Source organism: Lipotes vexillifer, unplaced genomic scaffold (assembly GCF_000442215.2).
Source record: "Lipotes vexillifer unplaced genomic scaffold, Lipotes_vexillifer_v1.1 scaffold964, whole genome shotgun sequence".
Classification (NCBI taxonomy): domain Eukaryota; kingdom Metazoa; phylum Chordata; class Mammalia; order Artiodactyla; family Lipotidae; genus Lipotes; species Lipotes vexillifer.
This window is the reverse complement of record NW_006799423.1, coordinates 189,518-202,186: the sequence shown is the minus strand read 5'-3', so window position 1 is coordinate 202,186 and position 12,669 is coordinate 189,518.

Genomic DNA, 12,669 nt, shown 5'->3' with positions numbered 1-12,669 from the left:
CTTAAAAAGATATTGAGGGGATTCATTACTTTGAGACTTGAAAAAAACTGAATGTTGAAGTTTTTCCAATGACTTTGGTGAAGAAAGGATGAACCTAATCTGTTGTGGAAAGAGATGTTCGACAAGAAGCAGATTTCCAGCTTTCTAAGGGCTATAAAAGTCTTTTGAGATGGAATGCAAACCAGACCCCACCCTTTCAATTATGCAGTTTTGCAAGAAGAATGCAATACTCTGGTCACCAAACTAACACCAACACTTCTGGCTTTTAGTTACTAGTTAGGCAAGATGATTTAGAATGTTAACCATCTCTTTTATTACTTGGCAGCTTTGGGGTATCCGATTTAAGCCATGAATAATCCGCTTTGAAAACATAACATCTCCTCCAGTGGGATAATTAGACTATTACTAAGGACAAACTATCCAACATCAAAAGCCTAGACCCTAAGAAGTCACGCAACAGGCAGTCTTCTCCCCAAATTAAAAGCATGCTTAGCATTAAAAGCATGCTTAGCATTAGAGGTCACTGCAATAAATAAAGGGATGTAAAATAATTACTTACAAGTTTCAATCAAAGAATTACAGCACGAAGTATAATAAAAAGTGACTGGCTTCTGAAAAACGAATATGCTAATTATATTCAGTGTTTGAATCGGTGCTTGGAAGCCTGTCCCCCATTCTCTGATTGAGTCATTAATCATTCCTGTGAGGCCACTGTTATTCCAAGGGATCCTCAGCAACAGAATCAAGGATATTGCTGCTAACAGTATTAGAAATGGGAGTGGGGGGAGTCAATGGAAGACCCAGATGGTAATAATTACATTAAGACTACCACCCAAATTATAAGACTATTTCCTCTCAAGGTCTAGATGTGTAACTTTTTTTGTACACAAAGCTCATAACCAAGTGACCTATTATCAATCACAACACCAAGTCCACATCCACTTTATTCATCAGTTGAATGATGATAAAATAATTGGCTCAACTCATGGCATTTTTTTAAGTTGGCTGCTAAGTTATCTACAATGCTCCATTCTTTTAAAAATTACTAATGAATGATCAGAGTGTGGTAATTTTTAATTATTTCCAAGCTCATCCTACTCAAGGAGTCTTTTATAGCATCAACACTAAATTATTTGTGACAATGGAAGACGGTCACTTAGTAAATATTTTAGGTTTCCTGAGGATTTTATTTAAACTACTGTTTGCATCCAACCATTTTGGGGATCTGATAGTGCTTGAATGCTTACTGAATTTCTTCTCTCTTTTCCTTTTATCTACTGAAGGAGTTGCTAAATTATAGTGAAATCCTCAAAAGGAAGGTATTTGAAGAGAGGAGTAATTATAAAAGGCTCTGGTCAAGGAAACACTGATTGCAATACTTGCTAAAAAGCTGTTCAGGCAAAATTATAGACACAGAGAACTGAACAGTGATTGCCAGGGAGGAGGGGATGGGGATGGCTATAAAAGGGCAGTGGGAGGGATCCAGTGGTGACGGAACGTTCTGTATCTTGACAGTATCAATACCATCCTCCTGTTGTGATATTACACTCGAGTTTTGCATGATGTTGCCATGCGGGGAAACTGGGTAGCTCTGTACGGTTTCTTAGAACCACATGTGAATTTAAAGTTATCTCAAAATAAAAATTTTAATTAAAAAAAAAGCTATTCAACTGAAAATTGTTCTTATAAATTAATTGTTATCCATAATGTTGTTATGAAACCTAAAACTGAGTCAAGTATTTGAAAAGTAATAGAATTAAAATGTATTCCTCATTCAGTGGAATGTATTTGCTCTACCAAACTTTGTCATATTAAGGCCCAGAAGTTTTATGAACAAGACTTATTGGGCAGCTACACCCAACTCCACCCAATTCCAGTTGTACCCTCTTTGCTTCAGTTCACTTATCTATAAAATAGAAATAACAATAGTGCATTTCCTACAGGTCTTTTTGTGAGCATTAGAAGAGATAAATCAAACACTTAAAATAAAACCTGGACTATAGTAAGCAGCAAATAAATGTTAGATGTTCTTGGTTGTTATGCAAAATTTAAGAGTAGAGATTATCTGATGTGTGTATTGACCTCAGTTTTTGTGCCACCCCAGATCAGTTCAGCCTTGCCAACTTCCTGGTGAGAGTGACTCTGGAGATGGCTCATCCCATCTCCCTTAGTCATAAAGTTTCTGCCACCCACTGAGAAACTCCTAACACTCAGCTGTCCCCAGGAGCTGCCCAGAACCACTCAATAACACAAGGCCAAGGTTCAGAGGTGATAATATTCCTCAGGCTGACCAGTGAGACATATGATACTGGAAATAACCAGCAGATAAATGGTTTACCCCTTCTTCTCCTATAATGGACTGTTCTGAGGTACAATATATGGCCTCTCAGTTGACCCATCAGACAAAAGCAGTCAGCTGTGCCTTTTGTGACACTCTGGTCACCCTGGTAACAGATTCTCTCTCTCTCTCTCTCTCTCTCTCTCTCTCTCTCTCTCTCTCTCTCTCACACACACACACACACACACACACACACACACACACACACACTGTCCTCAACTACATCCAGAAACTCACTGCAGTGCTCTGCTGTCTCATTTCTCCAGGGTCTTGCCTTTTGGGGGCTATTATGGACTTCTCTGAAGACCTACTCTCAGCCAGTGATTGGCAAAGAAGTTGTCACTGTGTAAATAGGGTTATCATGTGAAGATGAGAAGTTAATTTGATTTCATGTTCTGTTCAACATAGACACAGATAAGAGTCATTGCTCTGGAAATTTCCACACTCTTCATGAATTTTACTTTTAAAATCATTCTTGTTTTCTTATTTTTACTTGTTTAAGTGTAGTCCCAAATGCAATTTTATGCAGTATTAATTTTACTACTAAGGAGTTGATAGTTTAACATTTGTTAAATAGATGATAGTTTAAATATTTTTTCTCTTCCCCTCTAATTCAGTTACTCTATACTGATTTGGCATACTGTACAAAAACATTACAAATAAGGTTTTGATTTTATGGTTTGTAAAGAAACACAAATGCCAGATACCAAGCAGTAAAATTCCTTTACTGAGTAAATGAGTGCAAATAGCATCCTTTGTAATACTAATTATCCCTCCTCTGCTGTGTTTAATGAAGATGTAGCCTGTGTTCATTTACTTTTCCTGAAAAAATGTATTCAATATAAGCACAACTATAGACAAAGGAAGTCCCCAGCTTGCAAATTTTGCTCAGAAAATTTACTAATAAGGCTATTTGGAACTTGCATAGAAATGATGCTAGAAAATTATGATTAGATATTCAGATAAGCTCAAAAATTGTACTTACTTTTATATGTGTTTAAAATATGTGTGTGTGTGTGCATGTGTGTGTGTGTTCACCATTTTTCTTAACCATACATTAACTACAAGTTAGAACACTCTGTGGGAGTTAAGTCCCTGTGCCAGGCTGGGATGCCAGGAATCCTCTGTCCCAGGCCCAGGAAGCAGAATGTGAACACGCCCTCTGCAAGCTCGTCAGTAGCATAGTAAGTTTTGGGGCTTGAGAATTGGAGGGGTCTCTTCCCTAGTCCCCAAACTTGCTAGCTCTCTGAGGCTGCATAATTGCTTAATACAAGGGTATCTCTCTCCAGGAGTCCTCTGTAGGCATAGCTATTTCTTTCTTTTTACAAAACAAGAAAGCTATTCTACCAGAGGTTTTATAGTCAAATCTAGAAGCAGCTACCTTAATCCCAGGGTAGGTGAAAAAATAGGCCAACAGGTCCCCAGCAGCTGTTCATTTGAATTTTTTATTAATTTGTACCCCATTATTATTCTCAAAATGGTTTAAAGCATGTCATGGATTTGGATTCACTTCGACATAGCAGGATAATCTGTTTTTAAAATAAAGAAAAAAAATGGGCAAAAGAAAAATAGGATAAAAAGAGTTTAGTAGGATGAGGAATTATATCAGTGCAGATCATCTGATGTCACAAAGTCTCTTATGATTGTCAGAGTTGGGCCACTGTCTATAAACTTACTATCAGCCATCAGAAAAAAGAAATTTGGTCAGTTATATGATTCATGGTCTTCACAATATTAAAACAAAAACGAAAAAACAGACACTTAAGGCATACAACGAATCCTGATACTGAAACTAAAGAGGAATTTTTTGTTTGATATGTGCAGTGAGAATTTTGTGTAATATAACCCACATTCTTATTCTGTTGCAGGGAGTTTTGTAAGATTGTCTCTGCAATAGGCACATCTGTCAGAATTCAATACGATGCATTCTAAAATGTGTAATTCCAAGATTGACTTGACCAAGAGGGAGAGCTGTGAGTTTCTAGATGATGGGATGGGTGTTTTCTAAGATGTCCTCCACAAATATTATTTCTTTCAGCTGAGCTTTCATAGGTATTCACATTGCAAGTAGCCGGAAAACAGCTGTATTCAGTTGCCAGTTGAATTTAGGCATTAGCAGTTGAGCTGTGGGTGGGATTGATATTCTCCCCTAAAGACTGAGAAAACAAACAAGTAGAAGTCCCTGAGTGGAAAACCACAACTGAGGCACTTTATGGTGAGTTAAGGAATAAATAAGCAGGGCAAAGCTATGCTCAGAAAGTCATATTCGGACCATTCTAACAGAAACGAACCAACAAGAGGGCACACTGGACTCCATAAAGTATTACTGCAATACTTTTAGCCAGGAAATATGTAAAAATCAAATACTCCTAAAAGTACACCTTTAAATTCCTATGTATAGACAGTGGGAGATTATCTTTGACATTTTTTCCTGAATTTTAATGAAAATATGAAATGTGTCGCCTATCTCCAGGTTATTCAACAGAATACATAACACATATATTAAACTTTTAGGTTAATTTTTAGGAACTTGTAAAGAAAACATAATAGTGAAGTTGATCTCAAAGATTACTGAGATTCCTTTCCTTATTTCTATTCTAAACTTTAGAAATATATAGCTATAGATGCAAATGTAGATGATTTGGGACATTGGGTGGAAGAGGTGCCAATCCTAGAAGAAGTCACGAAATATATAAACATTCCTGACATCAACTTATTTATCAATTTACTTAACCTCTTTCTTGTAAAACAAAGGTTGGACCCAAATATCTGTGGTACATTAAAGATGGCCAAAAATTCTTTGCTTTTCCTCCCACTGAGTGGTAGAATCTAATGATCCTTCCTTTGAATCTCAGCTAGCCTTAGCTATTTAGTTGACGAACAAAATGCAAGGGCCATGAATCTTACAGCCTCTGCCTTGGTATTTTGTAGTACTTGCTTTTAAAGCCCTGGGCTCCCTGTCAGTCCAACTACCCTGGGACCACCCTGCTGTGAGGAAGACCAAGGAGACCACGTGGAGAGATGAAGTGATGCTGGCCAATCCCCTGCTGTTCCAGCTAACTCAGCACAGGAACCAAGTATGTGAATGAAGTTCTTGTGAACCCTCCAGACAAGGCCCGCTCCCTCTAGCCCCAGTTGATACTATGTAGAAAAAAAGGACTACCCAGTTGAACCCTGCCTGGCTTCCTAGCTCACAAAACTCACATGATATAATAAAATGGTTCACTGTCTGACTTACCTCACTTAGTGTGATAATCTCTATGTACACCCACGTTGCTGCAAATGGCATTACTTCATTTTTTATGGCTGAATAATATTCCATTGTATATATGTGCCACATCTTCTTTATCCATTCAACCATTGATGGGCATTTAGGTTGCTTCCATGTCTTGGCTATTGTAGATAGTGCTGCAGTGAACATTGAGGTGCATGTATCTTCTCCAGTTAGAGTTTTCTCCAGATATATGCCCACATCTTTATTCCTGCCCTGCAACTAGGTTCATCAGTACCATTTTTTCTTTTTTTTTTTTTGATTCCATGTATATGTGTTAGCATACAGTATTTGTTTTTCTCTTTCTGACTTACTTCACTCTGTATAACAGACTCTAGCTCCATCCACCTCACTACAAATAGCTCAATTTCATTTCTTTTTATGGCTGAGTAATATTGCATTGTATATATGTACCACATCTTCTTTATCCATTCATCTGCTGATGGACATTTAGGTTGCTTCCATGTCCTGACCATTGTAAATAGAGCTGCAATGAACATTGTGGTACATGTCTCTTTTTGAATTATGGTTTTCTCAGGGTATATACCCAGTAGTGGGATTGCTGAGTCATATGGTAGTTCTATTTTTAATTTTTTAAGGAACCTCCATACTGTTCTCCATAGTGGCTGTACCAATTTACATTTCCACCAGTAGGGTAGGAGGGTTCCTTTTTCTTCACACCCTGTCTAGTATTTATTATTTTTAGACTTTGATTATGGCCATTCTGACTAGTGTGAGGTGATATTGTACCTTTGATTTGCATTTCTCTAATAATTAGTGTTGTTGAGCATCTCTTCATGTGCCTTTTGGCCATCTGGATGTCTTCTTTGGAGAAATGTCTATTTAGTTCTTCTGTCCATTTTTTGATTGGGTTTTTTGTTTCTTTGATATTGAGCTATGTAAGCTGTTTGTATATTTTGGAGATTAATCCCTTGTCAGTTGTATCACTTGCAAATATTTTCTCCCATTCTGTAAGTTGTCTTTTTGTTTTCTTTATGGTTTCCTTTGCTGTGCAAAAGCTTTTAAGTGTATCATATGATATAACTTATATATGGAATCTAAAAAACATGGTACAAATGAACTTATTTACAAAACAGAAATAGACTCAAAGACATAGTAAGCAAACTTATGGTTACCAAAGGGGAAAGGGGGTGGGGGGAGGGATAAATTAGGAGGTTGGGATTAACACATATACACACTACTATATATAAAATAGATAACCAACAAAGAGTATAGCACAGGGAACTAAACTATACTTAATATTTTGTAATAAACTATAAGTGAAAATAATCTGAAAAAGAATATATATATATATATATATATATATATATATAAAGTAAATCACTGTGCTGTACACCTGAAACTAACATGATATTGTAAATCAACTATACTTCAATTAAAAAAAGAAATGAAAAATAATTAATTTTTTTTTTAATTTAAAAATACTAAAAAATAAAATGGCTCATATTTTAAGCCACTAATTTTGTGGCTAACAACAAAAGATAATTGGAACACCTGAATCACATGGTACATTGTACAGCATGACTCCTTCCCATATTTCATGAATCAGTTTATTCATTTGCACAATAAAAACTTCTTCAGCACTAGTGTTATGCCAGGAAGCTGGCTAGAGTTAGGGATGCAAAATTGAGCATGACATGATTCTCATCCTCAGGTAGCTTTCTCTCTGGAGGGGCAAACAAACAACTAAGTTAATAGTTAGGGTTTAATGATATAAGCAGGGCCACACTCCAGGGGTATATTTGCATTGCAGCCTCTGCGAATGATGCCCACTGGAGATGAACACACACAGCTATTCAAAAGACCACAGTGTGAATGTTTCCCTAACACTGGGTAGCATGGTGGCTCCGGGGATAAGCATTAGGCTAGAAGTATGCACAGAGTACTAGAGTAGCACAGAAGAGAGAAGGAAAATGATGGATTTACCTGGAGATTTTTAATTTTCACTATTAACACATAGGGAATTAATGAGCCTTGTGATATGTTATTGATTTAGATAATGTAGTTTAGGAATGGTAACATCCTAATGTGTATAATACAGCGGGGCTTAAATAATTAATTTAGATTATTGCTATACACACATTTTCACACTCACTTTAACATACACGGAAACCTCTATCGGGTAATAAAATAAAAGAGAGCTTAAAAATTTGTTTGAAGAAAAATCTTGGAAAAAGTAAAATCATACTTTTATAGTGGTTGTTTTCATGATTCCAAGTGATCATTCTTAGTGAAAAATGTATTGAAAATGGGCAAAATATTACGTTACACTAAATTGTGAAGAAAACCTGCTAAAAGTTGAAGGGGTTGGTATCAGTTTGAATTCTGACAGATGAAAATAGCAATTCAATTGACTCAATTAGGGAGCTGGATTAATATCTGGTTGGTCAGGGCCTAGTTATTTTCAATGAGTTCATATATTATTCCTTCATTTATTTCTTCTCCCTCTCAATAAATATCAGGGGAGGGAAGAAAGATGGGCACCTTGTTAGTTTTTTAGTGTAAACCAACAAATGAAGAGTTCTAAGACTAGGTCTTCAAGCTTATTCAAATATCTTAGTACGACTTTAAAACAAAAATATTTGGAAGTGGATTGCAATATTTTTCCTTATGATTATATTCATTTCAGTATTACTTTAATTCTAAGTGGTTAAAGAAAGCATATTTGCAAATTTAAGAGAAGCCTCTGGGTCACATACTAAGGAAACCAAGAAATTCCTATCTTTCCTATTTTATTTTTTCTTTGAGATGAGAAGTTTATTCAGTTTATGTTTCAAGGCAATTATATAACTTTATTTTGGTTAGCATAATATTTTGTTGCACAATTAGTGCTATTAGTTTATACCACCTCTATACAATTTGTGGAGGGTTTTTGTTTGTTTTTAATTTTCAACTTTTTATACAATTTTGAAAGGTTACTTTCCATATTGGCTATATTGTCCATGTTGTACAATATGTCCTTGAACCTCTCTTATACCCAATAGTTTGTACCTCCCACTCCCCCACACCTCTATTTCACCCCTCCCAACCTGGTAACCACTAGTTTGTTCTCGATATCTGTGAGTCTGCTTCTATTTTGTTATGTTCACTTGTTTGTTGTATTTTTTAGATTCCACATATAAGTGATATCATACAGTATTTGTCTTTCTCTGTCCGACTTATTTCACTTAGCATAATACCTTCCAAGTCCATTCATGTTGTTGCAAATGGCAAAATATCATTCTTTTTTATGGCTGAATAACATCTCATTTTGTGTATATGTGTGTGTGTATATATTTCACACCTTCTTTATCCATTTATCTCTTGATGGACACTTAGGTTGTTTCCATATCTTAGCAATTGTAAATAATGCTACTATTAACATTGGGGTGCGTGTATCTTTTTGATTTTAGTATTTTTGTTTTCTTTTTCAAATATATAGCCAGGAGTGGCAATGCTGGGTCATATGGTAGTTCTATTTTTAGTTTTTTGAGGAACCTGCATACTGTTTCCACAGTGGCTGCACCAATTTATATTCCCAAGTGCAGTGTAGGAGGGTTCCCTTTTCTCCACATCCTCGCCAACATTGGTTATTTGTGTTCTTTTTGATGATAGCCGTTCTGACAGGTGTGAGATGATATCTCACTGTGGGTTTGATTTGCATTTCCCTGATGATTAGTGATGCTGAGCATCTTTTCATATGCCTGTTGACCATCAGCATTTCGTCTTTGGAAAAATGTCTATTCAATTCTTCTGCCCATTGCACAGCAAAGGAAACCACTGACAAAATGAAAAGAGCCTACTGAATGGGAGAAAATATTTGCAAATGATATGACTGAAAAGGGGTTAATATCCAACATATATAAAGACGTCATACAACTCAACATCAAAAAACCAATCTGATTAAAAAATGGGCAGAAGAAATTTTTTTTCGTATTTTGAGTAAAGCAACATTCCTTTAAGTCTTTTTCCTTAAAGTGAGTTGTTAATATTCATAATATATGGAGGAGCAGTAGTTTCACCAGTTGTCTATCTTATTCTACTGTTTAATCATATAGGGTCACCAGTGGTTCATATTAAAATGTATCTGTGTGTATAACATTGTTGTGATATTTATATTTTTGTCCAGTTACCTCTCCCTTCATCTCAAAACACAAGAGACATATAGGTGACGGAAATAAAGTCAGATTACCCATTGCTATTAGTATATTCAAAGATGTCATAGGAATCCATATTCACTAAACTATTTAAGTCAGCTTGTACACCATTTGGAAGACAGGATTAGATACTTAGTTCAAAGTAACTAAAGTGTAGTCACTTCTCTGTCATCCACACCAATGAAACTGAGTAATGGTTCAAATAAATAAACTTTTCAATACAATTAGATCAACTACCACATACATTTAAAACTTCCCAGATTTTTATCACAGTCTATTCTTAATGCAAGACTAATAATATCAGTAGCTTATCATCTCTTTACCTCTGATGCTGTAGAGTCACCTCAAACTCAACAACTTTCTTGTTTTTATTTCTCTCAGCTGCCCAAGACAGAAATGTCATGGCTTCTACTGACTTGTCCCTTTTCTTCATATCCTGTAGTTAAGCAGTCTCCATGACTGGTGAGTTCTGTCTCTGAAGTCAGTGGTTCCTAAATTTGCTTGCATATGAGAAAACATATAAGCTTTTAAAATGCTTATTCCAGGTCTTGAAACCTAGAGATTCAGTGGTGTTGAACCTGTATTCTGTGTAATACTCCCAGATAATTCTGATACACAGTCCAGTTTGAGAAACATTGCCCTCAAATTTCTAGTTCTTTTTATTCTCTCCATCCTTATTGGAATTACTTTCCTTGATTTTTCTATCTCCTTCCTAGACTGTGTAATGGTTTTTGCTAAATTTGTTTGCCCTACTCCATTAATCCCTTTCTGTTTTGGTTGATCCTCTACACTGATTGTCTCATTCTCTTTTTAAGCCTTTTAATAGGACTGTGGTGACTTCTGAAGGGAGGTAGTATCTGGAGGGGCAGAGGAGGATTTCTGGGCTGTTGATAACATTCAGTTTTTTATTCTGTCTTTTGGCGACATAGGCCTGCTCTCTGTGAAAATCCACCGGCAGCCTCCTTTAGATTTGTGCCTTTGTTCTATTTTTATGTTCTATTTTAATAATATGAAACTTATGGTGCCTCTTCAGGTACTTTCCCACTATACTTTTCCAACATAATTCTGTCCTTTAGCACATGCTGGTCCCTCTCTTTAGAACACCTTTTCTGCCTTCTCTTTCTGGCTTACTAATCTGTTTTTATTGTTAAGTTTTTGGGTAATGTTTCTACCTTAGTATCCCAGGTTGTAGCGTGTCTGTCTTATTCATGTTTGTGGTCCCACATAGAGATCAGCAACTGCAGAGCCCAGAAATTGGTAGATAGTATGGGTTCAACAGCTCTGTTTAAATAAAATGAATGAATGCATGAATATATGCTGTAGTTTCATTGACAAATTGGAAAACTTGACATCAGAAAATAAAGGAGTGAAGATCAAATCCTGTTGTGAGGGTGTGAAGCTATGCCTCTTAGGCACAGGTATTTTGATTTTGGATGAATCTAAGAACAAAAAAATAATGAGTTGAATGTCTTGTATCACAACCACAATCATAATCTGAATTAAGTCCCAGCCTAGGAAATGAAAGATCTGGGTTATAGTTAAGGCTCCAACACCACAGGGCTTTGGGCAAATCACTTCATCTTTCAAGGCCTAGTGCTTTCCATATCTAATTTTTTAAAAAGTTTTGGGGAGGGGGAGTAGATGATCTCTAAGTTCCTCTGAATCTTAAGCATTCCATTGTGTCTGAATAATCTACAAGAAAAAGAAGCCTTCAGTGTTTCACAATTCTTCATGTAAGCCACCAGCTAAGAAGCATAAATGTGGTTCTTTTGATCCTTGTTTTTTCCCATTTCTCCTCTATTACAGTATATCAGTCACGAGATGAAGAAATTCTTTCAATATATGCTAACAGAAAAAGTCAAGTAATTTTTTAAAATGTAATGTTTTAGCAGCTACCCTTCCTAAGGATTTTTAAAACAGCTTTACTCAGATGTAATACACACAGCATAAAATTCACCCATTTAAAATATATAATTCAATGTTTTTTTAATGTATTCACAAAGTTGTGCGACCACATCACAACAATCTTCACAATTTCGGAACATTCATCACTCGCTGCTCTAAAATCCTGTACTATTAGCAGTCAATCTCCCAATTCCACCTCCTTCCACTTCTACCAGGCTTAGGCAACCACTAATATGTTTTCTGTTTCTATAGTTTTGCCAGTTCTGGATATTTCATAATACAAGTGGAATCATACAATATGTGGTCCTTTGAGACTGGCTTCTTTCACTGAACATAATATTTTCAAGGTTCATCCATGTTGTGGCTCCAATTTTTTTAATGGAAAATAATATTACATTGTGTGGATAAGCTACATTTATTCATTCATCCACTAAATGAATTTATAAATTGACTATTATGAATAATGCTTCTATGAACATTTGTGTACAAGATTGTGTGTGGACATATGTTTTCCTTTCTTTTAAGTATATAACTAGTAGCAAAAATTCTGTCATATGTTGGCTCTGTTTAACCTTTGAGAAAGTGCTAGACTATTTTCTAAAGCAGATGCACTGTTTTACATTTCTACCAGCAACGTATTAGAGTTCCAATTTCTCAGCACCATTGCCATTACTTTTTATTAACTGTCTTTTTTATTTTAGCCATCATAGTGGATGTAAAGGGGTATCTCACTATGGTTTTGATCTGCCTAAAGGCTAATGTGTTCAATACCTGTTCATGCATTTATAGGCCATTTATATCTCTTCTTTGGGGAAATGTTTATGTAGATCCTTTGCCCATTTTCAATTGAGTTATTTATATTTGTTTATTAAGTTGTAAGAGTCCTTTGTATATTCTAAATTAAAATCCCTTATCAGATATATCATGGATGTGCCACTCATATAGAATGAGTCAGAAATTATTCCCTCCTCACCTATTTTTTGGAAAAGTTTGTGAAG